Source organism: Marmota monax, unplaced genomic scaffold, assembly GCF_021218885.2.
Source record: "Marmota monax isolate L192 unplaced genomic scaffold, Marmota_monax_Labrador192_F-V1.1 WCK01_AAM20220418_F8-fsc00013, whole genome shotgun sequence".
In the NCBI taxonomy this organism is placed as follows: domain Eukaryota; kingdom Metazoa; phylum Chordata; class Mammalia; order Rodentia; family Sciuridae; genus Marmota; species Marmota monax.
Window position 1 is genome coordinate 25,652,139 of NW_026692202.1, and position 25,122 is coordinate 25,677,260.

At 36.8% G+C, this 25,122-nt stretch overlaps 1 long non-coding RNA gene across 4 annotated transcripts in view; it reads left to right on the forward strand.

Moving 5' to 3' along the window:
* The window catches only part of LOC124084771 (uncharacterized), a 160,045-nt gene that overhangs the window by 115,040 nt on the left and 19,883 nt on the right, over positions 1-25,122 (forward strand). For 2 of the 4 annotated variants that reach the window (XR_006849236.2, XR_009225911.1), the window contains 4 exons: positions 22-146; positions 965-1,037; positions 6,684-6,949; positions 16,590-18,105. This is a non-coding gene — a long non-coding RNA (uncharacterized LOC124084771). Of the gene's footprint in view, positions 1-21; positions 147-964; positions 1,038-6,683; positions 6,950-16,589; positions 18,106-25,122 lie in introns of those variants that run through there. The other 2 variants (XR_009225910.1, XR_006849239.2) reach the window with 2 other exon arrangements.

Sequence of the window (25,122 nt, forward strand, 5' to 3'; positions counted from 1 at the left end):
ACTGTCTTTTCCAATCTCCAGATGCTGCGTCCCATTGGTCTAGTCAAACCAGAATCAGAACACAAAGAAATCTATTGATGGTACCTGAAGAGGGCAGCCACTGGGAAAAGAGGTGGTAGAGAAATGTGGAGAGTATATATGAAATGGTAAATACCTAAAAAACACATTCTTTTCAGTGTTTCCCCTCCTACCTTTTCACTACTATATAAACAAGGTGTGAGAAGTATTGTTGCAGACAAAACTTAACACCTAATTCTTCAGCAACATTGAGAAAGTACCTTGAATGACGGAACAATCAGCCTACCCTGTCACTGACAGGATTGTTGAAAAGTGTGTCTGCTTTCAGCATCCCATGAAAGATTAAAATCATATTATCTAATCAAAAATCAATTGTCCCTTGTTTTGCCCCATAGCTGGGACATTAATAAAACCCATAGGGTAGAATTTTTGATTTCCTATCTAAGCATGCAATGCATGCCATACCCAACTGGCATTTTGTAGCAGTTAACAAAACAAGGCAAAAATCACAGACCTCTAGCTCAAATACTGTTTCTGCTGACCAAAGGAAAGTAGAGTCACAAGACAAGTCAAGATCTCCAGGAGGACAAACGAAAGAGCCAAATTTTTATGTTCATCCTTTATTCTGTTATTTTTCTGAAAATAAACTCAGTGTGTAGCATGAAAGGAAGCTAGATTACAGAACTTTTGAATCTTTGTAGCATGAGGCTTTAAAGCATGGTTGGATTTGGCCCTAGCAATGTCTTACAAGCAGCAACTTAGCTTTATCCTTGTACACTCTAACAAAGGAATAAAATAAAATTATGGCTCTACCATTCACTCATCACAGTATGTTGACTATAATGGGCAGCAAATCCTTCGCTATTGTGTGAGATGCTATTATATGAATTTATATAATCTCTCCGGAAATGCCTCTAATAACAAATTGCTTCTTTTTTCTTTTAAGGAAAAAAAAGAGTTGTTTTACTTAAACTATAAACAAGAGAATGTTCTGGTTTTTCAGTCCATCAAAGCATCAGGTATGAGGGACAATTTACTAAGTAAGTGAGAAAATGATAGCATAAAACTTTAATATTCATCCAAATATACTACTAGGTTTGGAAAAAAATGAGAAAATGTTATTTCCTTGGCTTTGTTCAAGTGACTCCTAAATAGTCAGATTTCCTTTCTTTCTTTCTTTCTTTCTTTCTTTCTTTCTTTCTTTCTTTCTTTCTTTCTTTCTTTCTTTCTTTCTTTCTTTCTGGCAATTGATTTGTAGGAGTTTCTTATCTATTGTGGATAGTGTACTTTTTCAGATATATGCAGATATTTTCTCCTATCCTGTGGATTATCTTTTCATTTTGTTGTTTTCCTTTGCTGAGCAGAGCTTTAAAGTTTGATGAAATTCCACTCATCTATTTTTGCTTTTGCTTCCTATGTTTTTTTCTTTCTTTTTATCATTGCTAAAGCCAATATTAATAAACTTTTTCCCCTCTTCCTGTCTTTTTGGGATGGGCATGGGGGGTTGAACCAAGGGCTCTGTGAACCACTGAGCTACACGAGCCCTTCTTAAATTTTATTTTGAGACAGGGTTTTTCTAAATTGCCAAGTTGGACTTGAACTTAAAATCCTCCAGTCTTCTGAGTTATTGGGATTCCAGGCATGCATCACCACAGGAGGCTTCCCTGTATTTGTTGTTTGTTTTTTGCTAGGAGTTTTGTAATTTCAGGTCTTATATCCACGTCCTTACTCTGTTTCTGAGATCTTATATTCATGTCCTTGCTCTGTTTTGAGTTTGTTTTTGTGTACAGTGTGAGATAAGAGCTCAACTCCATCTTTCGCCTGGGAATATTCAGTTTTCACAGTACTACTATGTGAAGAGACTATCCTCTTAATGTTATATATTCTTGGCACCCTTGTTAAAGATCATGTGACAATAAAGTGGTGGACTTATTTATGGGATCTCTGTTCTTTATCATTGGTCAATATATTTATTTTTATACCAACTCTGTACCATTTTATTACTATAGATTTGTGATACATTTTGAAATCATGAAGTGTGGTACTTCCAACTTTATTCTTCCTTGCTCAAAATTGATTTGATAATTTGGAGTCATTTGTGGTTCCATATGCATTTTATGATCATTTTTTCTACTTCTGTGAAAAATGCCATTGTGATCTTGGAAGAGATTGCACTGAATTTGTAGATCACTTTAGGTAGATGGAGATTTTAATAATATTAATTCTTCAACTCTGTAACAAAAAACCACATAGCCTTTAATAGATTTTCTTCAAAGAAGATATACAAAAGCCTATAGACATATGAAAAGGTGCTCATGATCACTAATCAAGAGGGGAATACAAATCCCAACCATAATGAGATGCCACCTCAGACCTGTTAGGATGGCAATTTTTTGTGGGGGAGGGGGTACGGCAGAGATTGTATTTATTTATTTTTATTATTTGTTCTTTTTAGATATACATGACAGTAGAGTATATTTTGACATATGTGTATACATGGAGTAAACCTATTCCAATTAGAAGCCCATTTTTGTGGTTGTATATAATGTGGAGTTACACTGGTTATGTATTCATATATAAGGAAAGCAAAGTTATGTCTGATTCATTCTACTGTCTTTCCTATTCCCATCCCCCCTCACTTCCCTTCATTCTCCTCTATCTAATCCACTGAACTTCGATTCTTCCCCTCTCTAGCCTCCCCTGTTGTGGCTTAGCATTCACATACCAGAGAGAACTTTAGGCCTTTGGTTCTTTGGGATTGGCTTATTTCACTTGGCATGATATTCTCCAGTTCCATCCATTTACCTGCAAATGCGATAATTTCATTCTTCTTATGGCTGAGTAAGAAGAATCCAATTGTATTTATGTACCACATTTTTAAAAATCCATTCATCTCTTGAGGGGAAGCTAAGTTGGTTCCATAGTTTATCTACTGTGAATTGAGTTGCTATAAACAATGATGTGGCTGTGTCACTGTAGTATGCTGTTTTTATGTCCTTTGGTATAAACCTAGGAGTGGGAAAACTTGATCAAATGGTGGTTCCATTCCAAGTTTTTTGAGGAATCTCCATACTGGTTTCCATAGTGGTTGCACCAATTTTTAGTCCCACCAGCAATGTATGAGTTTGTTTTCTTCCTCACATCCTCGCCACCATTTATTTTTGCTTGTATTCTTGATAATTGCCATTCTGATTGGAGTGAGATGGAATCTTGTGGTAGTTTTGATTTGCATTTCTCAAATTGCTAGAGATGTTAAACATTTTTTTCATATATTTTTTGACCATTCATATTTCTTCTGTGAAGTACCAGTTCAGTTCCTTTGTCATTTATTGATTGAGTTATTTTTTTTTATGTTAAATTTTTTGAGTTCTTTTTATGTCCTGGAGATTAATGCTCTAAAGTACAGGTAGTAAAGATTCTATCTCATTCTGTAGGCTCTCTCTTCATGTTCTTGATTGTTTTCTTAACCCCACTTATTGATTCTTGATTTTACTTCTTGTACTTTAGAAGTCTTATTGAGGAAGTTGTTTCCTAAGCTGACATGGTGGAGAGTTGGGCCTACTTTTTCTTCTAGAAGGTTCAGGGTCTGTGGTCTAATGCCTAGATCCTTGATCCATTTTGAGTTGAGGTTTGTGCTAGGTGAGAGAAAGGGGTTCAACTTCATTCTACTAAATTTGGATTTCCAGTTTTCCCAGCACCATTTGGTGAAGAGTTTATCTTTTCTCCATTGTATGTTTATGTGCCTTTGTCTAGTATGAAATAACTGTATTTATGTGGGTTTATATTTGTGTCTTCTATTCTGTTCTATTAGTCTTCATGTCTGTTTTTCTGCCAGTATTATGCCATTGTTGTTACTGTGTATCTGTAGTATACTTTTAGGCCTGGTATTGTGATGAGGATGGCAATTATTAAAAAAATAGCAAGTGTTGGAGAGAATAATCAAGTATCACAAATCATCTTGATATATGAACATTTTAATTGCAATTAGAAAATGATGAGACTTATTTGTAAATAACTGACCCCTTCTCAATATAGAAAATTTATATTCATTTGCTGAGGAAAGAAATATTTCATAGTACTTGTCAAGTTTGCATCTAGATTATTTTATTTTAGAGTGTTATTTTGAAATTGTCATTTTTTTGTCTTAAATGTGTATTTATTTATTTAGTCTTTATACATGCAATTTTTTCATTACAATACTTATTACACATATATACTACAATTTTTCATATCTCTGTTTGTATATAAAGTAGGTTAACACCCAATTTGTGTCCTCATACATGTAATTTAGATAATGATGTCCATCACATTCCACCATCCTTGCTAATCCCCTGCCTTCTTCCTTTCCCTCCCACCCCTCTTCCTTATCTAGAATTATGTTTTATATCAGGTTATTTTGTAGCATAAAATATGTGCTAAATTTATTGTGAGCTCTGATATATTGCTTCATAACCAATCATATCAATTTCCAGGAAGATAAAATAATCATCCTGTATGCAAATAATAGAAATTTTTATATTCACCATTCCAATATTTTTGCTTTGTTTCAGGTTAACTATGAATACATTGCAGATGACATCTAAAGAGAAATGATGTAATTATGTAATAATCATATTTATATTAACAATGTCATAAGATTATGGTATCCTTTCATTTAGAGAATAAATACATAATGAGATGTCACTGTATTTTGCCATACCACACTATTTTTATTATTTTTGTATTAATTCATATGTGATATTATGCCACATAGTATTTTACTAATCTAAACAGCTTTCCTTTATTCTCTGCCTCTGAAGTCATTTAACTATCACAAAACTAATTTATTCAGAATATATTTAATGGAAAAATATAGTGCATACCAACTGTTTAGGGTACTGAAGGCAAGGGAGAATACTTTTTTGATATGTTTTTAAATTTCCATATATTTAATTATTCATTTCTTGAAACTTCCAATCACTTCATAGCCCATTTTGCTATTTTGGCTACACATATATCATTAGAAAATAATCCTGTTCTTAAAATTGTCAAATTTGCTGCCATTAAACTGTACAAAGCATTACTTTATGTTTTAACAATTTACATTATTAATGAAAACTGAGCACTGACTGAATTCTTTCTGACTACAGAAATAAAAGTTAAATCCTCTCCTTAAACATGGTGAAAATTTTCCTTTCTACTCCTTATTTTCTCTGATAGAGGGAACATTTAACACATATCCATATCCACACATTTTCTCTCAATTGTAATCTCTTTCAGATCCTCTTTTTTCTAGTTTCCTTTTACCTGAATTATGTCTGGACTTTTTCCCTCTCTTTCCCTCTTCAAAGAACAATTACAAGTTCGACAACATTCAGAACAACATTTCTCTAAAATACTTCAGGGAACCCATTCCTCCTGGCCTGAGCAGAATCATTTTCCCATGAAGAAACAGAGCATGTGATTTCTGGGGATTCTGGAGTAGGGCTCAATAAGATCTTTTCAGATAACCTCAAATACCAAAAGTAACCTTTCTTGTTAGACAGTGGCTGAGTTGGGTAAACTTCCTGTCTTTTCATGGATGTTATTCCACCTTTTAACCTCAATCACATTTAGCTTAGGAGAGCCAGCTGTAGTGGCACCCTGGTAATCCCAGCTCATCTGGAGGCTGAGGCAGGAGGATTGCAATTTTGAGGCCATCCTTGGCAACTTAGCAACAATAAAAAAAATTTTAAAAAGCTGGTGGTGTAGTGAGGTAAAAATGTAGTCAGTGCTAGAAGCATCCCTGGGTTCAATCCCTAGTACCCGGGGTTGGTTGGGGAAGCTTAGCAAACATGGGCAGAAATGAAAGATGAACACACAGCTCCATGTAATGTACAAATGTTGAACTCATGAAAAGGGCTGCACAGTCCAAAGAAGGCACTTGATTATTATGATATATATGACAATTATAATTTTTGACACTTGACTATTTTTCAAGTTGGGAACTTTGGGACACAACATAAAAAATTTAAGTTGAGTCACTTAAAGGAAAAGATGTGTACTGAAGGATGCGCCTAGTAGCCGAACCAGAAACCCACTAGGCCTGAATAGTAGGAGACCTCTTGTACACACTGGTCTCACAGGTGGTCCTGGAAATGGTACCCCTTGTGTAAGGCACCGGTTCTCTTCAATACCACCTGTTGCCCCTCCCAAGCAATGCATGCCTCTAACAGCAAGAAGCTCACAAACTGTACAACCTCTAAAACAGCCTCATTATCTCTAGCTGTCTGAAACATCATCCTAATAAGCTCATTAATGCCAACAATGTTTAAGAGAAGGATGCTTTATATCTGGTAATTAGCTGAGGTTAAAAAAGAAAACAAAATAAAATTAGAAATTGTAATGGGAAAACCAAAATGGATGCCATTATCCATGTTGCATTTTGCTGCTGCTGCTTTTTCCTTTATCTTAGGACTTGACAAATAGTCCTTTTTCATCCCTCCCTCAGCTTTCAGTGCCACTTAAAGAAAACATCCTCGGATGTGTATTATTGTGCTCTAATTACATTTGAGGGCACAGTGGCATGTGACTGTGGTATAATAACTAAAGCCCCGGAGTGCCTTTTTATTCCATTAAAAGTGACCTTAGCCTGGGATCACAGAGCTTTGCATTGATTTGTCTTTTTTGTGGTTTCCTCTCCACAGGTCTGCTTCCTCATCCAGGGTGATGCATTGAATTGTGACACACAGGGGGCAGTGAAATTAACTATCTTTCCCGTGAGAAATAATTCATCATTCAGGGTTTGCTACTAATGTGCCTCTGTTGCTAGTAAATGAAGTCATATGAAGTGTACAGAAGCTGTGGAACAGATGGGCAGTACATAAATATCATTTATGGATCATAATGGCAACAGCAATCATTTTCTCATTTATAAATGGGAGGCATTTGGACTGCAGTAAAGAAAATGTTGGTAAGTTTGGTTGTAAGAAACATGACTCTATTTCTATGGAAGTTGCACTCTTTAGGGCTAACTTAAACTTTGTTTTTGGCCTTTGGTAGTCTTTTAACAGTAATGACTAATGTTGGATCTGGATGTCTGCTTGTCTCCTAGTGGAAAGTCTTCCCTGCCTTTTCTGGAATTGAGGAAGTACTTTTGTTCTTGGGTCAGACAGTCATACATATGCCAGCTTGCTTGGTCTCTGGACTAGTTTTCCATTTGGATGAGAGGAGCTAGAAGGGATAGCTAGGGTGAGCTGGGATCATTCAGATTCATCATAAAAATATATACTAAGGACTTTTACTTTGTAAGCCAGACATTGTGCTAGACCATGTAAAAGGGACACAAAATGAACGAAAAGCCAGTGGCTCTTATTTGGTCCTACTGAGAAAGTAAACTTGAAACCAAAGAGGCATACACCAAAATGTTTACAGATGGATTGTTTATAACAATGGGAATTCAGAAGTGACCCATTTGTCTATCAATAAAAGAATAACAAAATAAACTATGAAATATCCATGCATTTGAAAACCATCACCACTTGTAAAGAATGAGATAGATCCATGTGTGAAAAGTGTTTCAAGATGTGATATTAGAACTAAATAAACTATTCAAAATGATATAGCCAGCATGATACTCTATGTAAACACATCACACACACACACACACACACACACACACAAATTTTTTCTCCATAATCAGAGGCTTAGAAAACAACCCTGGAAAAATATCCTCCAAAGTAGATCCTACGATTGTATAGTGTCAGGAAGTGCTATTCACCTTGGAGATGGATTATTTGGTGACAGTCTGGCAGCCATAGGTGATATTCCTACCACACCAACATGATTTTGGTTAACTCAGGAAGTGAAAGAGACCAGGATTAAAGATAGTTGTCAAAATGAGTTTTAAAAAATAAAACTCATTCTGGCCATCTAAAACTAAAGGGGAATTAATTGGTGGGATATCAATGGGAGGCTGGAGGACTGAACTTGAAAAATATGTAGGTTAGGTACCAAAACATCCTGAGGCAGTAGGAGCAGTGGTAGTGGTAGAGGAGAAGAGTGTAAAATCTTTCATTTACCAATGTTAGAAAGAAAAAAAAAACACTTCAATCCTTATTTTTCTAATAACACAAAGAGACAACTATGAATAATATGATTGGCCCACATGTATCTCTGAGTTTGGAGTTAAATTGAGACAGAGTCTTATTACCATTAAATTAATACATAAACCAGTTCAGCTGCCTGTTTAGGAAATCGTGACTGCCTCCTTCAGTGAAGTTTCTGAAACCAGTTGTCATTTCAACATCTACTCTATAAAGCACAAATCAAAATAAGTCACCATATCCCTTGTGTAAAACTGTCCAATGGCTCCTGCCAATTTAGAATAAAACCTTAAGTCTTCTGTATGGCTGTGAGGCTTACTGGACTCTGCTCCGCCTCTTGAGCCACAACTCTTCTCCCTCCCTCCCATGTTTCTTGTCTTCCTTTAGTTCCCAAATTCTCCAAACTAGTTCTTACCTTGGGATCCAACCACTGTTCCCTCTGCCTGGAATGCTCTTCCCCCAAGTCTTCACCTAGCCAGCTTCTTCTTGTCCTTCAGCTCTCAAAAGATATCTTGCAAAGAAGTTTCCTAACCAACTAAATTTAATCACAGCTCCTGAAGGCTCTCTCCATATTCCTTCATCCTGTGTTAATTTCTTCATAGTCCTTGTCACTACCCAAAATTTTCTTGCATCTTGATTAATCTGTTACACATTGATGAATTATCTACTCTAGAAGGCAAAATCCAGGGGAGCAGCATTCTTGTCTGTCTTGTTCAAATGCTATGTCCCCAGCCTGAATCCACAACTGCATGTGGCACACAAATGTTCACTGGACAAATTGTTTCCAGTTTACTCGACCATTTAGTGGTTGGATTTACTCAACCATTTCCATTTATTCCCCAAAGGCCAAGTAATTGTAGGGTAGTAGTCTGGATAAGACTTTGGAATATTCCTTTCATTTTATAGTTCAAAAAAGGGGGAACAGAAAGGTAGAGTCATCTGCTTAACATTGTAGTGAGTTAATAGCAAACATGGACTAAAATCCTGGTCTTTTTCACTTCTAGAGTCAAACTTTTTTAGTACGTCATGCTGACTACATCCTGAATGAATTGACTTTCAATTTGTGCCTTCTGTGGCCAACATACATGAAAGGCAATACAATTTCACAAAGATGTTCCCTTTCTGAAGATGACTCTGTTATCTATTACTGGGATGATTGGACACCTGGGCTGATTATAGTGGCAGGTACATGTTGAACAATTTCAATGTGCCACATATTAATATATAGTGATTTATAATCCCCCCAAATCTCCTCAAGTAAATACTGGTATCATCTCCATTTGTAGTTGGGGAGTTTAAGGCCCAGATATTAAGAAACTTACACAAGGTCACATAGCTAGTAAGTTTTGCAGTCAGGATCCAAACACAGGCAGTCTAATCCAAAACCCCTGCTCTTAATCGTTAATACTGCTCTGCCTCCTCTGGCCATGAAGCCCAATTTATCCTTCAAAATACTAAATCAGAGCGTTTCCACTGAGACAAAAGAAGGTAGATTCCTGGGTGAATCATGAGGCAAATGAGAATCAATAGTACAGTTTTCATCAATGCGGTATTGGCAGAACTGACTCTTTTTTAGGCTTTAATTTTCCTTTTACAAAGGTCCTCCATAAACAGCAATGAAAGAAAAAGAACAAACACCATTGAGTCACCAGCTTCCAAGGTACCGAGTGGTGCTTTATTGATGGCAGGTATATAGAGCTTCCTGGAACATGTTGTTTACGAATAAGGACTTCTTTCTGGCATCAGGAGAGCAGAGGGTTTGTGGATCCTGCTGGCCTTGGAGCATGACACACTAAATAATTGATTAAAGAGGAATGGCTTCGCTGCTTCTCCATGCAGGCCACAGTGTTTTATTAAAGCTGGTTTCTGAAGCTGGAGATGGCAATTGGACAAGGGCATAGACACAAGCTTGACAGAGACTCAAACAATACAGAACAAAGTCTCTGCTCCTGAGCAGGTGAAAACATCACCCTTTAGATCAAGTACAATTTCCTGAGTGAATGGAACAATTTTCGTAGCTAGGAATCCTTCTCAATTCTCTTAATTTTGGGCTATTAACTTTCTATTCTGATTGCTACCAAAATTTCCCCTACAATAAATTGGAGGTGGAGTCCAGTAGAATATAGAATCTTGGACATAAAAAGAAACTATCTTTAGGAAGATGGGAGTGCCAAGTGCCTACTGTATTTAAATGTGTAATTTTATAACACAAGTTAATGTATCTTTTTGATCCCCATTTTTAAAACTCTTTGGGCTTATAAGTTTGGGAATTTTCTGGCAAAACCTGGATTGCTTTGATAATGAAGTTTGATAACAAAATAGTTTCTTTTGCTTCCTCATAATCATATTTCAGATTGACCCCATCTAGAAGTAGTGACTGAATTATTTCCATGGTATCTTCTGGAGCAACAGAGTCCTATTGATACTCTGAGAGAAGAACAGATGAACATTTTAAGGAATATCTGGGTCAAATATACTTTGGGATGAACTTCCCTTAAAAACATTTAATTATTGCCAGACTTGGTGGCACACACCTATCATATCAGCTACTTGGGAGGCTGAGGTAGGAAGATTGCAAGTTCAAGACCAGTTCAACAACTTAGTGAAGCCCTAAGACATTTAGTGTTACCCTGTCTCAAAATTAAAAATAATTTTACAAAAGGGCTTGGGATGTGGCTCAGTGGTAAAGCACCCTAGGGTTCGATCTGAAGTACCAAACAACAAAACAAAACATTTCATTCTTTATTATTGTGTGGCTAAAAACAAGTTAACGTTCTGTAGACATTCAGCTCTTACCTATGAAAATATTTACTTCTCAGTATTAATTATTATTGTAATTTATTGTGGTCCTGCTATGTAGAGGGGGAAATAAAGCATATTAAATGAGGTCATATGGTTGCCAAATGGTTTCAAACTAATTAGTAGCTATATAGAATTCAATTTTATTTCCTTCTATTCTACCCCTCTCCAAAAATCACCACAAGCTAATGTTTATTGAAGGAAGTATATTTGAAAAACTACATGAAGTTGCTATTTTTATTGGTTTAAAAAATTTGAATACCAGAAATTTTAATACAGTTCAACCCTAATAGTATAAGTAACAGGGACTAGACATTAAACCTGGATCTTCATCTAAATAGTTGTCTGGTCTTAGTTAAGTAATTCAAACTCTCTGATCTTTTCTTAGCTCAAAATTGGAATTATTAGTGAATGCTCTCTGAAAACTTTTTAAGATTTTTGTCAGTATCAAAGTCTTATTTGCAATCTAAAGTATGCTTTTCAAATGCAGGATGTTATACACCTTAACTAATCTCTGTGTCAAAATTTTGTCTTCAAAAACATCATATTTCTCTGAGAAGAGCAATGTGATTTAGAAGTATAATGCTACTGTGGAACAGATGACTTTGTCCTTCAATGTGTTTTATTTATTTATATATTTGTCATCACCATTATTTTGTTGTGATGGGTGATGATCATTCTGGGGATCAATCCAGCGCCTCGCTGCATGCTAAATAAGTACTCTACCATATAGCTGCTTCTTAGCCCTTTTTATATATTTTTTTTAATATCAACCTGAGAATTAAGAAAATAAAAATCAACAGACCTGTTGGGTTTGTAGGTCCACATTCAACCTGAGAATCTCAATTTTCAGGACTGAGCAAATACTACTTACACTTGTCTAAGAATAATTCCAATCAAAATGTCAATATGCCAAGTTTGTTAAAGTTATCATCAAAGGCTTCTTCTTATGTGATTCATTGCTGATTTAAAGAATTATAGAATGACCATTATCATTTTCTGCCATAGTCTGTCTTGTCACGCTTGATTCTGTGAGGTAAAATGAACTCTTGGAGAAAACTGGCACTGGAGATATTTACACAAGGAAGCAACCTTGGTTAACAAGCAGGTTAAGCAAGTTGCAGGATGTGCCTCACACAGTGAAATTTACACAAACAATTGAATTTCTTTTTAAGAATCTGTTTTAAATTAACATTAGTGAATTTTAAAAGAGGCAAAATAGTAATAGATGCTGGGTAAAAAAAGAAAAAAAAGTATCAGTACACATACACAATGAAAACCAATCCAGGATGTGGGTGTGAGTCAACAAAGCCAAATGCATCTCACATAAAGTAAATAAAGCCAAAACAAAAAGTAAATTGCATCGACAGAGAAGTGGACAGAATGGCTGTAGTAGATAACTCAAAATATCAATTTAATGAAACTGAAACTAAAGCACAAAAATACAAAGCATCAGTGAATATTTTCATAACATCTCTGCCTCAGAAAATGTTAAAAACATAAAATTCTAGGCAACAGAAAAATGTCTAAAGATTAAATACAAAGTGGGATTCATAATTCTAGAAGAGCCAAATAAAAAGTATATCCCAACATTTTGTTACCTACATAATTCATCTTCCCCAGAAAATACAAAGGTGAAAACTTTCTAAAGTCATATTAAACAAGTGTTTCAAGTTGCCATTTCAATCCACTTAGAGAATTATAGAAATTCCAAGTTCCTGTATGCATGAATTTTTGTATATCACATAATCCATTGCCCTGATGCTTATAGCAGACTTTCCCATGGGAGCAATCAGACAGATTAAAAAGTGTCCCACAAAGAAAGAGACTCGAATATTTAACTCTTTACAGCAGCTAGAAACACCCTAATAGAAATCTCTCCTGCCAAAATGGGCAGTGGGCCCAAGGAGAGGAAATAATTATTTCGTGAAATGGATCAGTGGAAAGACAACTTGCCTTGGATTCAGAACCCAAGTCTAAGCTCCAGCACCAACACCCACAAACTGAATGATCTCAAGCACTTACCACATCTCTCAAGGCAGAGCTTTGTTCATCTGTTAAGATGGAAGTAATTACAGTTCACAGGGTTGACAAGAGAATCAAATAAAACAATATCTGTGAATGTGCTTGGTAAACCGTGAAAAGCTAATAAATGCATGGCATATATAGTTCCTGATAGAGTATTTGAATAAAGTACTTGCTTTGATTTTACAGAGTGATTTAGATGAAAAACGCAGTGAACTGTGAGTACTTCTGCTCTCTTGTTTTGTACAATGGAGCTATTGTTATCTTATTCTAACCAGTTCCAGATTTGGGAAGTGTGCATTTAACTTTGGAACCTGTGGCACAAGGTACTACAAATACTAAGTGCTCCCAAATTGTTTTCAGCTGGAATTATTGCTCTATGCAAGAATCAGGAGAGATGTCCTATTCATTAGGATTTCTAAATAGCATCAAGAAAACAGGCTCCACTTTCACTTCCATTTCACCAGTACATCCAGACATCTGCCTCTAGCCCAGCCAAGGATATTTGCTTGCCATCACCTTCAAACCACTTGGTTATTTGTACTTTCATATTTTTAGATGCTATTCCATATTATCCTCTTTTCATATTACTCCTACCCTCTTAAAGATCTACCTCTTCTGGAAACTTCCCATGATTGACTCCCTTTCTTCTTTGTTGAATCTCTTTTCACAAAGAGTTGTGCAAGATTCCAATATTTTTGCAGATGTTGATGAAGTGGTAGCATACTCCATGAAACTAAGACTTGTTGACAGTGGATCTATTAAACAATTTCAATCAGGCCACTGCAGCTTAAAAGAAACAATAAAACAGAAATACAAAACTGATCCATCCAGCTTTTGTATACAAAGAGAAACTTCCCTGAGTTAGACTAAAAGTGAGGACATTGATAAAGCCTAGTATGCCCTGAGTTCCATCCTCAGCATTGAAAAGACATAAAAAAAGAACAAAAACTGGAAGTGAGATTGATTACAGTTCTTACACTCCAACTTAATGTGTGCATACCCGAGTGTACTGTGTGTGTGTGTGTGTGTGTGTGTGTGGCTTTCTCAGTTATTTGTTTCTTTAATTGCTTAATCATAGAGGAAATTTATTAGATAAGAAATTGTGGACTGTGATGCTATTAATTTTTCATGAGATTTACACAATACTCTGAAGGTCATTCCTCTTCTGTAACATGAATGTATTGCACTAGCTCATTCATAAGAATTCTCCATCTACCCAAAGTAAAAAAGTTCTTTCATTTTGCTGCATGGTTGTTTGTCTCACCTTGACTGTGCTGGAGCTCTGAGACAGAACAGGTTTCTGTAGGGATGGCTTCCTTATACCAGCCCTTAAGGTGGAGTTGGGTCTATTGCAGCTGCTGCTGCCCGGGCACCCTGACACGGGGTTCTGGACCAGCAGGCACACAGAACAGCAGCATAAGTCATGAGTCAAATCAACTCCTTTTGATTACATAACTCTGACTTATCTGTGGGCAGTTGATGGATGACTTAGGGACTTTTCAAGTTTGGTAGGCTTTCTGAGGCACTGAGGAGAAACAATAATGCTATGTCTGACATAGAATATATGCTTAGTAAATGTTTATAGAATGACTGAATAACATTTTAAACAAGATTTTTCATGAGCTGTGATGGTGAGTCTGAACCAGGAAGATAAATTCTAATGGAAATAATCATCAATTTCTATTCTTAGGCTGATATCAATAGCACAAGTCTCTTGTATTTGTATAGGTTTTCACAGATTACATATCATTTATACATATTTATTCCATTACATGCCTAACAAAAAAATTCTATATTATTACTTTTTAATAAATGAAGAAAGTGTGACACAGATAATATAAACAAATTGCCTGAAGTCTAGTAAATTACTGGTTGAAATAAAGGTCAGTTTTTCCAATTTTAAGTGCTAGGTACTTCCTGAGATACATTAAGCTGCATGTAGCTAAGGGACAATTTGTATTTGGATGGAATGAGCTCTGTCTTCATTAAAATACCTTTGGAGAGTAGCAACCTTACTTACCTTCATGAAAATACATCATCCACAGCAAGACTAACAGTCCCACTGAACACTGTATTGGCCAGTCCACACCTGCAATATATATTCAATTCTAAGAACTAGAAAGTTTGAGATTTATGAAGGGTCATGAAGTAGACAGCCATGGGAATTTGTTCTAGTGTTTAAAATTCCGAATCACACCCTATGAGGAGCAGTTGAAGGAATTTGAGATGTTCAGTCTAGAAAAGGGAATACAAGGGTTGGAGGGAAATGCGATGGGCAAGGAAAGGATATTCACTGTCTCCAAAGGTCAGAAGGCTGTGTGGTCAGAGAGTTTAGACCTGAAGCTTCTGGGTCCAGAATAGAACTGTTGGAGAAAAGTTATAAAAAAGGTCATTTAAAAAAATTCCTTAGATAAGAAAATTTTAAAAACTAAAAGTTGTTCAAAAATTCAATGCATTTTCTTGTGAATTTTACCTGTAAATGGTTAATCAGGGATGAGTAGACTCTTTGCTGAAATATAATGGTTTTCATAATAGGCAGAAGGATGATTCTAAATGTTCTTTAAGGACTTTTCTAAGGGCCTTAAGATTCTATGTTTTAACATTTTTTTCCCTATAGGATTTTTATTGGTGTGGATTAGGAGGCAGGATAGGGCATCATGGAGGGAATCCTTGGCTTGAGTACTAGGTTGTAGCCATCCAGGTGTTCAAGAGACAGTGACCTTGAGTTTATCCTTCACTGTTGGTTATCTTGGAAAACCAGTTTTGGGTCTTGACAGGAATGTCACTGTTAGATAGCTTCCCAGACCTTGTCCTTCAGGGCATTTCCCTACTCATTCAGCTTATCTGGAAGTGCTCTGACTTGCTAGAGATGTCTGGGACTACCTGAGGTAGGGTTGGGCCTCCCCAAACCATTGGCAGGACCACCACCAGGACTGGGAATGACAGGATTCAGAAAGGCAGACTGGATCTATGGTCACAAGATAGCTTATGTCTTGATTTTTCATTAAGACCACTAAGGTTGAGCAGAAGGTGAAAATATGTCTGCTCTTATAACCTACACTTCTAGTGGTATCTAGGTTCCACTATTAATGCCAACCACAACTTAGCAGCTTTCAACATGTATCTTGTGATCAGGACTATGGAGAGGCCTCCACATTGTCTATCACTCAGCTGCAAAGACTTCATGACTGGGGTGAGGGTATGGGCGAACTGGATTACTGGAGGCTGAAACCTTCTGGAGCTGTGGTATGTCATACAGTAGGCACTAACCACACATGGCTAGTCAGCACTTGAAATGTGTCTGGTCTGATTTGAATTGTGCTCTAAGTTTAAAAACCCTCTCTCCCACACATTATTTCAAACACTTAGCATGAAAAGAAAAAAAACTTTTAAACATTGTGTTAATAATTTGTATGCTTATTATATACTAAAGTAATACTATTGTACATAGAGTGGGTAAAATAAAATATTAACAAATTTAATTTGACTTATTTTGAGTTTTTAAATGCAACTAATAGAAAATTTAAAACTGTATATGCAGTTTATATTATATTCTTTTGTGACATTGCTGGTCTCAGGGTATTCGTCACTCCTATACAGTGGTGAATGCTGGCTATTGACTGGCACCTCTGTTACGCAATAGACTAAATCACTAATGTGTGTTCTTTTCCTCTGGTGTAGCCATCCTCCTGGGACAGTCTTCTCAGGATGGTCAAGGTTTCTATGTGGAGCAACTCAAGGTTCTGAAAGACAAGTTTTCTCTTGTACAAGATGAGAGTTGGGATTTGGGGGTTTTTTGGACTCAGGCTTCAAAGTCATAAAGTCATGCTTCGTCACTCTTGCTGCATTTCATTAGTGAGCAGCAAATCACAATCCTGCTCAGATTCAAGAGAGGGATCACACTGTAGTGCAGCATGTAGGCTGGGCTACTGTTGCTGATATCATGGAACACACAACCTCTGCCACCTGTTACCAGCATAGACCTCTTTAGATTTAAAGAGCCATTCCTGAAGACCTGGAGACTGGAAATCAGAGTCTTAAAATTAAGCAATGTACTTAAGAAATTGTATTAATAGCCACTATTAAGTGGGAATAAAATGAAAAATACAAATGTCCTTTAAGTATTTAGAAAGCTACCTACATGTTTAAGAAAATAGCTGAAATTCAGATTGGTTGTCACAGGGTTGAATCACAACAGAGATGACTTCCTTTTTTTTTCAGGTTTATTTAGAGTTAGTTAACAGACACATATTACTAATTTCCAAAAGGCACAAGTTCAATCAGAGACACGGCATCTGATACAAGAAAAAGTTGGCTACGATCTACATACTGTGGGGTCGGGCTCCAAATTCCTCAATAGGACACCCATAGCACAAGAGTTAATAACTAGAATCAACAAATGGGACTTACTCAAACTAAAAAGTCTTTTCTCAGCAAAAGAAACAATAAGAGAGGTAAATAGGGAGCCTACATCCTGGGAACAAATCTTTACTCCTCACACTTCAGATAGAGCCCTAATATCCAGAGTATACAAAGAACTCAAAAAATTAAACAATACGAAAACGAATAACCCAATCAACAAATGGGCCAAGGACCTGAACAGACACTTCTCAGAGAAGGACATACAATCAATCAAAAGTACATGAAAAAATGCTCACCATCTCTAGCAGTCAGAGAAATGCAAATCAAAACCACCCTAAGATACCATCTCACTCCAGTTAGATTGGCAGCCATTATGAAGTCAAACAACAACAAGTGCTGGCGAGGATGTGGGGAAAAGTGTAAACTTGTACATTGCTGGTGGGACTGCAAATTGGTGCAGCCAATTTGGAAAGCAGTATGGAGATTTCTTGGAAAGCTGGGAATGGAACCATCATTTGACCCAGCTATTCCCCTTCTCGGTCTATTCCCTAAAGACCTAAAAAGAGCATGCTACAGGGACACTGCTACATCGATGTTCATAGCAGCACAATTCACAATAGCAAGACTATGGAACCAACCTAGATGCCCTTCAATAGACAAATGGATAAAAAAAATGTGGCAGTTATACACAATGGAGTATTACTCTGCATTAAAAAATGACAAAATCATAGAATTTACAGGGAAATGGATGGCATTAGAGCAGATTATGCTAAGTGAAGCTAGCCAATCCCTAAAAAACAAATGCCAAATGTTTTCTTTGATATAAGGAGAGTAACTAAGAACAGAGTAGGGTTGAAGAGCATGAGAAGAAGATTAACATTAAACAGGGGTGAGAGGTGGGAGGGAAAAGGAAAGAGAAGGGAAATTGCATGGAAATGGAAGTAGACCCTCATGGTTATACAAAAGTACATACAAGAGGAAGTGAGGGGAAAGGGGAAAAAAAAAACAAGGGGGAGAAATGAATTACAGTAGATGGGGTAGAGAAAGAAGAGGGGAGGGGAGGGGATGGGGGATAGCAGAGGATAGGAAAAGCAGCAGAATACAACAGACACTAGTATAGCAATATGTAAAACAGTGGATGTGTAACCGATGTGATGCTGCAATCTGTATACGGGGTAAAAATGGAAGTTCATAACCCACTTGAATCAAAGTGTGAAATATGATATGTCAAGAACTATGTAATGTTTTGAACAACCAACAATAAAAATTAAAGGAAAAAAAAAGATAAAAAAAACAAAAGGCACAAGTTCAAAACTGATTAGAAAAAAATCTCTATTTTTTCCAAATGTACCTTACATTTTTTCCATTTAAGCTATTTGAACATAAATTCATAATTTGTGCAATATGGGTGTGAAGATGTTGGCTTGGAAATAAAGGATTATCTCTAGTAAGCATTAAATTATTCTTTGAGGTCACTTATTTTATATGATCACCCTTCATTTGCCTTTTGGGGGGGTGGTGCATCATGTATGGGAGGGGTAAAACTGTTCCGAGAGCATGCAATATCATAAAGGTTAAATTAACATTTGACTATAATCAACCAAATGTAATTGGCCCAGAAGGCTCCTAGTAAAGATGGATTTCTGGAAATGAGTGACTGTTGATTTGGGGATATGTGTCTTTCCCTTAAATATTAATAGGGAATTGTCAATGTAAAGTTAGGTAGGTTAGATGCTAAGTTTGTGTTGTTACCTTTGAGCCTCCTTTTATGGTTTTAGTTTCATAGATGATTTATATTTTGATATCAGTTTATAAATAATTATTATTAGCTCCATGAAATTGATTTAATTAGTTCTTATCAATGATTAATAATTAACAATAAATAATTCAAATTAGGATTATTTATTTTATCCTAGTTAGTCTTCCCCCAAATTAAATAATCCTTAGAGTGTCAGCAAGTGAATCTCTTAGGTTACCTTGGGCCACATGTGGAATGCACTGTCCTTCCACATTTTTTGATAAGCCTCAACAACAGATGAGTGGGCAATAGGACTGGAGAGAATACCGAACATCATCATCAACAACAACAACACATATTATACCAAAAATAGAGAACAATGTCACCCGAAGGGATCTGAGGACCTCAATATAGGATGATTGGTTCCCTCAACAGAGGCGATGGAAAAGAATTTCAGCACTTGTCAGATACTCAGGCAAAGAGATTTATTTAGAAAGCAGGGAACACATATGCAAAGGAGAGTTTCAAGTTGCCTTGAGAATGAGAGTTACTTTTGGCACTGTGTATGGGAAGATATGCAGAGATGACATGACTCTAGTGATCACGTGACACTTCGTGGTAGTCTGGCAGCTCTCAGGATCCTAAGCTTGTCATCTTCTCCATTATATGCAATAGATAACATTGGGAAAGTACCCTATATTACAAGCTTCATATCTCCCTTTACATAATCTATTCTAAAAACATACATATTACTGAGATAATTAATGGTACACAGGGCAATTTTTATAAGTAGATTTCTAGAAACTTCAAGATTGTGGGTGAAGCTGGATCTGGTGGCTCACACCTGTAATACCAGCAACTCAGGAGGCCATGGCGGGAGGATCACGTTTCAGGTCAGCTTCAGTAATTTAGTGAGTCCTTCTAAGCAATTAAGTGATACTCTGTCTTAAAATAAAAAAGTTAAAAAGACTTGGGAATGTAGCTCAGGGATAAAGCATCCCTAAGTTCAATTCCCAGAAACAAGTAAACAAACAACAAAATATAGTGTGAGTGAAGATTTGTAGATTTTCCAGAAATTTGGGAGTGTCAGACCTGGGAGAGAGAACTGGCTTGGAAAGAAAAGGTATGAGGAACTTCAGCCCAAGCCTTTGATACTAATGTTACAATCTCCTTGTCCTTCCTTTTATCTCCTTTCTACCTTTTTATTCCTTCTATCCAACCTCAAAACAAGTCTGCAGTACTTGTAATTTTAACTCTTTTTTACTTTGCACTGCTCCTTAATTCGGTTGGCATTTTATTCCTGTCCATTTAGCACCTAGAACACATCAAAAGTTCTCCTTCCTTCAGAATAGGGGCCATATTCACGTACTTGAAAAGTCCACTCGTGTTGGCTGGATTTTATGACAAATACAGTGTGTTTTTAAATGGCAAAGACTCTTGAAGAGAGACGTGAAACTAAATATAGGTTTTAATGCCTTGCAGAAGAATTTTCACTTAGAACAATTTCTTTAGTCTGTGGAAGCTTTTCTTTCATCCCATTTTCTTATGTATGCAAACAAGATCAATAGGTAATACAGAATACTAGTGTTCTCAATTTAGGCTTTAGTGAGATGGACTACTCAGTAAATTGGAAAGAACACCAAATGAAATTATTCAAAACAAAGCTACACAAAAATCCTTTTATTGCCAAAATATTTAAACTGAGTAATAAATCTAAAATGGGTAATGATATTAATGTAAAATTTAATAGCATGGATTTGGGGTCAGACTCACATAGGCCAAAGGTTTCCTCATCTGTGAAATGGGTGTGAAAATATTTAGTAGGACCGTGGAGAAGATTAAGAAGAATAAAATAAATCAAAGGCTTAATAGAGCACATTATTAGATCTCATTGTAATTACTGCCATGTGGAAAATAGAGTCAATGAGCTCTGACCTAGAAGATAGGAAGCCCAAATATTAGTAATGGTTCTCCTACTAATAATCAGTATGACTTTAGTTAAGTCTTTTTGTTTATCAGCAAAATGAGGAGCTTGACTCGTGCATTTCTCTTTTTAAACTTTAAAATCATGTTACAAATAAATGAGACAATTGCAAATTCCTTTTCTTTTCATGCTTTGTGGTATAGACCTACATTTAGGTGTGTTGCTTACCACAGGATGACTTAAGTTTGATTAGTTCATATATTGAAGTTAAAGAATAGGCAGGTAGTGTAGAGACTGAACCTGTGTTCTGAAGCCAAATACCAGGGCTCAAATCTAGACCTAGTGTTTATTAGTTTTGAGTCCTTGGGCAACTCGGTTTCCTTGGCTTCAAATTAAAATAATGAGTGCCTAACATCACAGTGTTGTGAACTGGAATGGATTTACATGAGAAAAATATTTAGAGCATTGTCTAGCTGAGATAAGCTCCATCAGCACTGGCAATTACTCATTGCCCTTAACTTTTTATTCCTCCTCTACTTCCCTTCTGATGATTTACCATTTATTAATGAGATAACATGAATTTTAAAATAATACATTTTAGAAGACACCATCACTATCAGTATAATTTTTAAAAATTGTACATGGAAGAAAGCAAACACAAAACTTATTTTTTAGGAAGAATTAAGCCAATTGACTCAATTTCCTTCCTAATTTCAATTGAGATACCTTGAAGAACTCTGGTGACATTTAAGCATGAAGCATGGCATCTGGTTTCACCACCTACAGCCTTTCTTATCAGAAATTTCTAAGGCTAATTTGTCCTTTACTATAACCCTGATTAAAATTATTAATACAGCACTATTTACATAGCAATGTAATTGTTAAACACTTTTTATTTCTGATTGAAGGGTTTTTTTCTTTCCAACTTACAGGGTTTTGTTTCTAGCTTCATCTGAACAAATGAGGTAGAATCAGCTCTAGTTGTTGAGTGTTTACTGTGTGTCAGCCTGTTAGTCTCAGTTCCACAAGTGTCCCAGCCTGGGGGTGCATGTCAGACCCATTTCACATATGGAAAAAGCCCTAGAAATTAGGAAATGGTGAAGTCAGGATTTTTAACCCAAATTTCAAGTCTTTTATTCTTTCCATAATAACAAATAACCTGAGTTGGGCAGAGAGGAGGAAGGAAAGGAGGGAGGGAACAAGGAAGAAAAATACCTTCTAAGGAAATCTGAACCATAGCCTGTCCACCTCTCCCGATACCTGTAAGCTCAACCCTGCATACATCACCCTTCTTCAGTCGCCCATCTTAGTCTAGTTATTAGAACGTTAGGATATATCCTAAAAGAGAATATAGAAGATGTGGCTTTGAGCAGCCTGGTACAATCTACCTAGCTTAATCCCAATAAAACATTGGTTAAAAGTAAGAAGGCATAGTCAAGATTTATGTGTGAGCAGAAAGGGAAAAACCAGGAAAAGCCAGCCAGGAAGTTTTAACTCTTTTTGAAAAAATATATATGAATGTTTGGCATCTAGGGACAGGAACTGAATTGGTCTCCTCTCTGTCCTTGCCACATTGTTGTGGTTTAAGGGTTTTTGACATTCCACACACCTGAAGCTATCTCTGAGTAACAGGAGGGTTGTGTTATCTCTGTTCTACCACAATCTAGGTTAATGGTCCCAGAGCCCATTGGAGGGACCGGGAAGGGGATGCCCAAGGCCCAGGAATGCTGCAAAAGCTGTTCACACACCCTGTCTGTGGTGACTTACTTAGCATGAGCTCACAAGTGATGGCTTGTTTTGACACATTCTATATAGCTTCTAGAGTATGGTCACACACAGAATAAGAGTCAAACTCAACTCTGGCAGTTTTAGTTTGAGTATTCATTCTCGATGGCTTAGGCTGATATGACATGTGCCACATTGGAAGGACTTTACAGTTCAGAAAATTCTCAATAATCGGCCATCTGGCTCCAGCCTCTTTCTCTTGATGGGATAAGGGAAGAGGTTTTCTCTGAAGGACTTGGCCCCTGACTGGAGGGGTGCACCCTGGATGCTGGTAGAACTTGACAACTCTTCATCTCAGTAATAACCAGGCCCCAGTGGGAGGATCATTCATAGGGTCAAGGTGAACCTGGCAGGGCCCTTAAGACTAAGAGGCTTCTCCTTTCAACTTTTCAAGAAACCGGTTTCTCTTGTGAATAGAAATATTTCCTTTACAGCTCTCAGTTCAACATTGACCCTTATAGGATAAGCCTTTCACTCCCCTCATCTGTCTTCCAAAGAAGACTGCTTACCTCTTACTCAGCTGAAAATCCCCCTCCTCACAATAGTCTTTATCTAGGTTAGACCAAATTTGGAAGCCTGCCTCTTGCTGATCAACTCCTAAAATCTATGTATATCTTTGACGTCTTGCTAGAGGCACTAGAAAGTGTAGGGGCTAGAAGCCAGATTGGTTGGCTTGGTATCTGGCCCTTCCACTTAGCAGAGCAATCTTGGGCAAGTCACTGAAATTTTCTATCCTGTTTCTTCGTTTTTGAAATTCAGAATAATAGAAGTACATACTTTGTAAGGTTACTATGAAAGGAAAATGAGTTAATTAATGTAAAATGTATAGAAAAGGATCTGGCCCATGTAAGCACTAGAACTGATAAATGTTAGATCCTATTCTTTTCTACAAGTTTGAGAATTTACTCTACTTTCTAAAGTGCTAGTTGGTGTTTTAGACTCAATCTTGTCCTAAAAGAATGAGATAAGAAAGATAAGGCAGGAAAAGGAATCTTGGCTTTGAGTTGTTGTGGGAATTCTGGGGATCTGAGTCAGGGAAAGCACAGACGGTGACCCTAGGGAGAAGATTCTGAAGTTAAGACAGGAATGGCAGGGCTGGGAGCAATGACATTGATGGCTTTAAAAGATGAAGGCAAGGTAGGTAAATAAACTGAGAGACAACTAATTCTGTTTACCTGACCTATAACTTTTTCCTAGGTACAACCTTGGTCAAACAGGATTAAATCAACTCTGAGTCCCTTTGAAGAGGAAAGTATTGTCCTAGTCTTATAGTGAATCCTCCATAAAAGTGTGTAGAGTGCATTAGTGAACGACGAATAAACAGCCCCATATCCAGGCTGAATTTATTTGTTCCATAAACCTGACTTGACTCAATTCAATGATGGCTTTTAGGGAGTTTCAGGATGCAGTCGCTCCTATGTGTTCTTCTTCCCTTGGCTGGCTCAAGGTGTACCAAGAAAAAAAAAAAAAAGGAATAGCTTTAAAACATTCTTTGTATGCAGGAAGTCATATCTTTATTTTTATAGTTCTGTTCAGGGTGCTCTGCACTTTTCTTTTCTTTTTTTTAATTTTTTATTGTTGGCTGTTCAAAACATTACATAGTTCTTGATATATCATATTTCACAATTTGATTCAAGTGGGTTATGAGCTCCCATTTTTACCCCATATACAGATTGCAGAATCACATCAGTTACACATCCATTGATTTACATATTGCCATACTAGTGTCTGTTGTATTCTGCTGCCTTTCCTATCCTCTACTATCCCCCCTCCCCTCCCCTCCCCTCCCCTCCCCTCCCCTCTTCTCTCTCTGCCCCCTCTACTGACATTCGTTTGTCCCCCTTATATTATTTTTCCCCTTCCCCTCACTTCCTCTTATATGTACTTTTGTATAACTCTGAGGGTCTCCTTCCATTTCCATGCATTTTCCCTTCTCTCTCCCTTTCCCTCCCACCTCTCATCCCTGTTTAATGTTAATCTTCTTCTCATGCTCTTCAACCCTACTCTGTTCTTAGTTACTCTCCTTATATCAAAGAAGACATTTGGCATTTGTTTTTTAGGGATTGGCTAGCTTCACTTAGCATAATCTGCTCTAATGCCATCCATTTCCCTGTAAATTCTATGATTTTGTCATTTTTTAATGCAGAGTAATACTCCATTGTGTATAAATGCCACATTTTTTTTTATCCATTCATCCATTGAAGGGCATCTAGGTTGGTTCCATAGTCTAGCTATTGTGAATTGTGCTGCTATGAACATCGATGTAGCAGTGTCCCTGTAGCATGCTCTTTTTAGGTCTTTAGGGAATAGACCGAGAAGGGGAATAGCTGGGTCAAATGGTGGCTCCATTCCCAGCTTTCCAAGAAATCTCCATACTGCTTTCCAAATTGGCTGCACCAATTTGC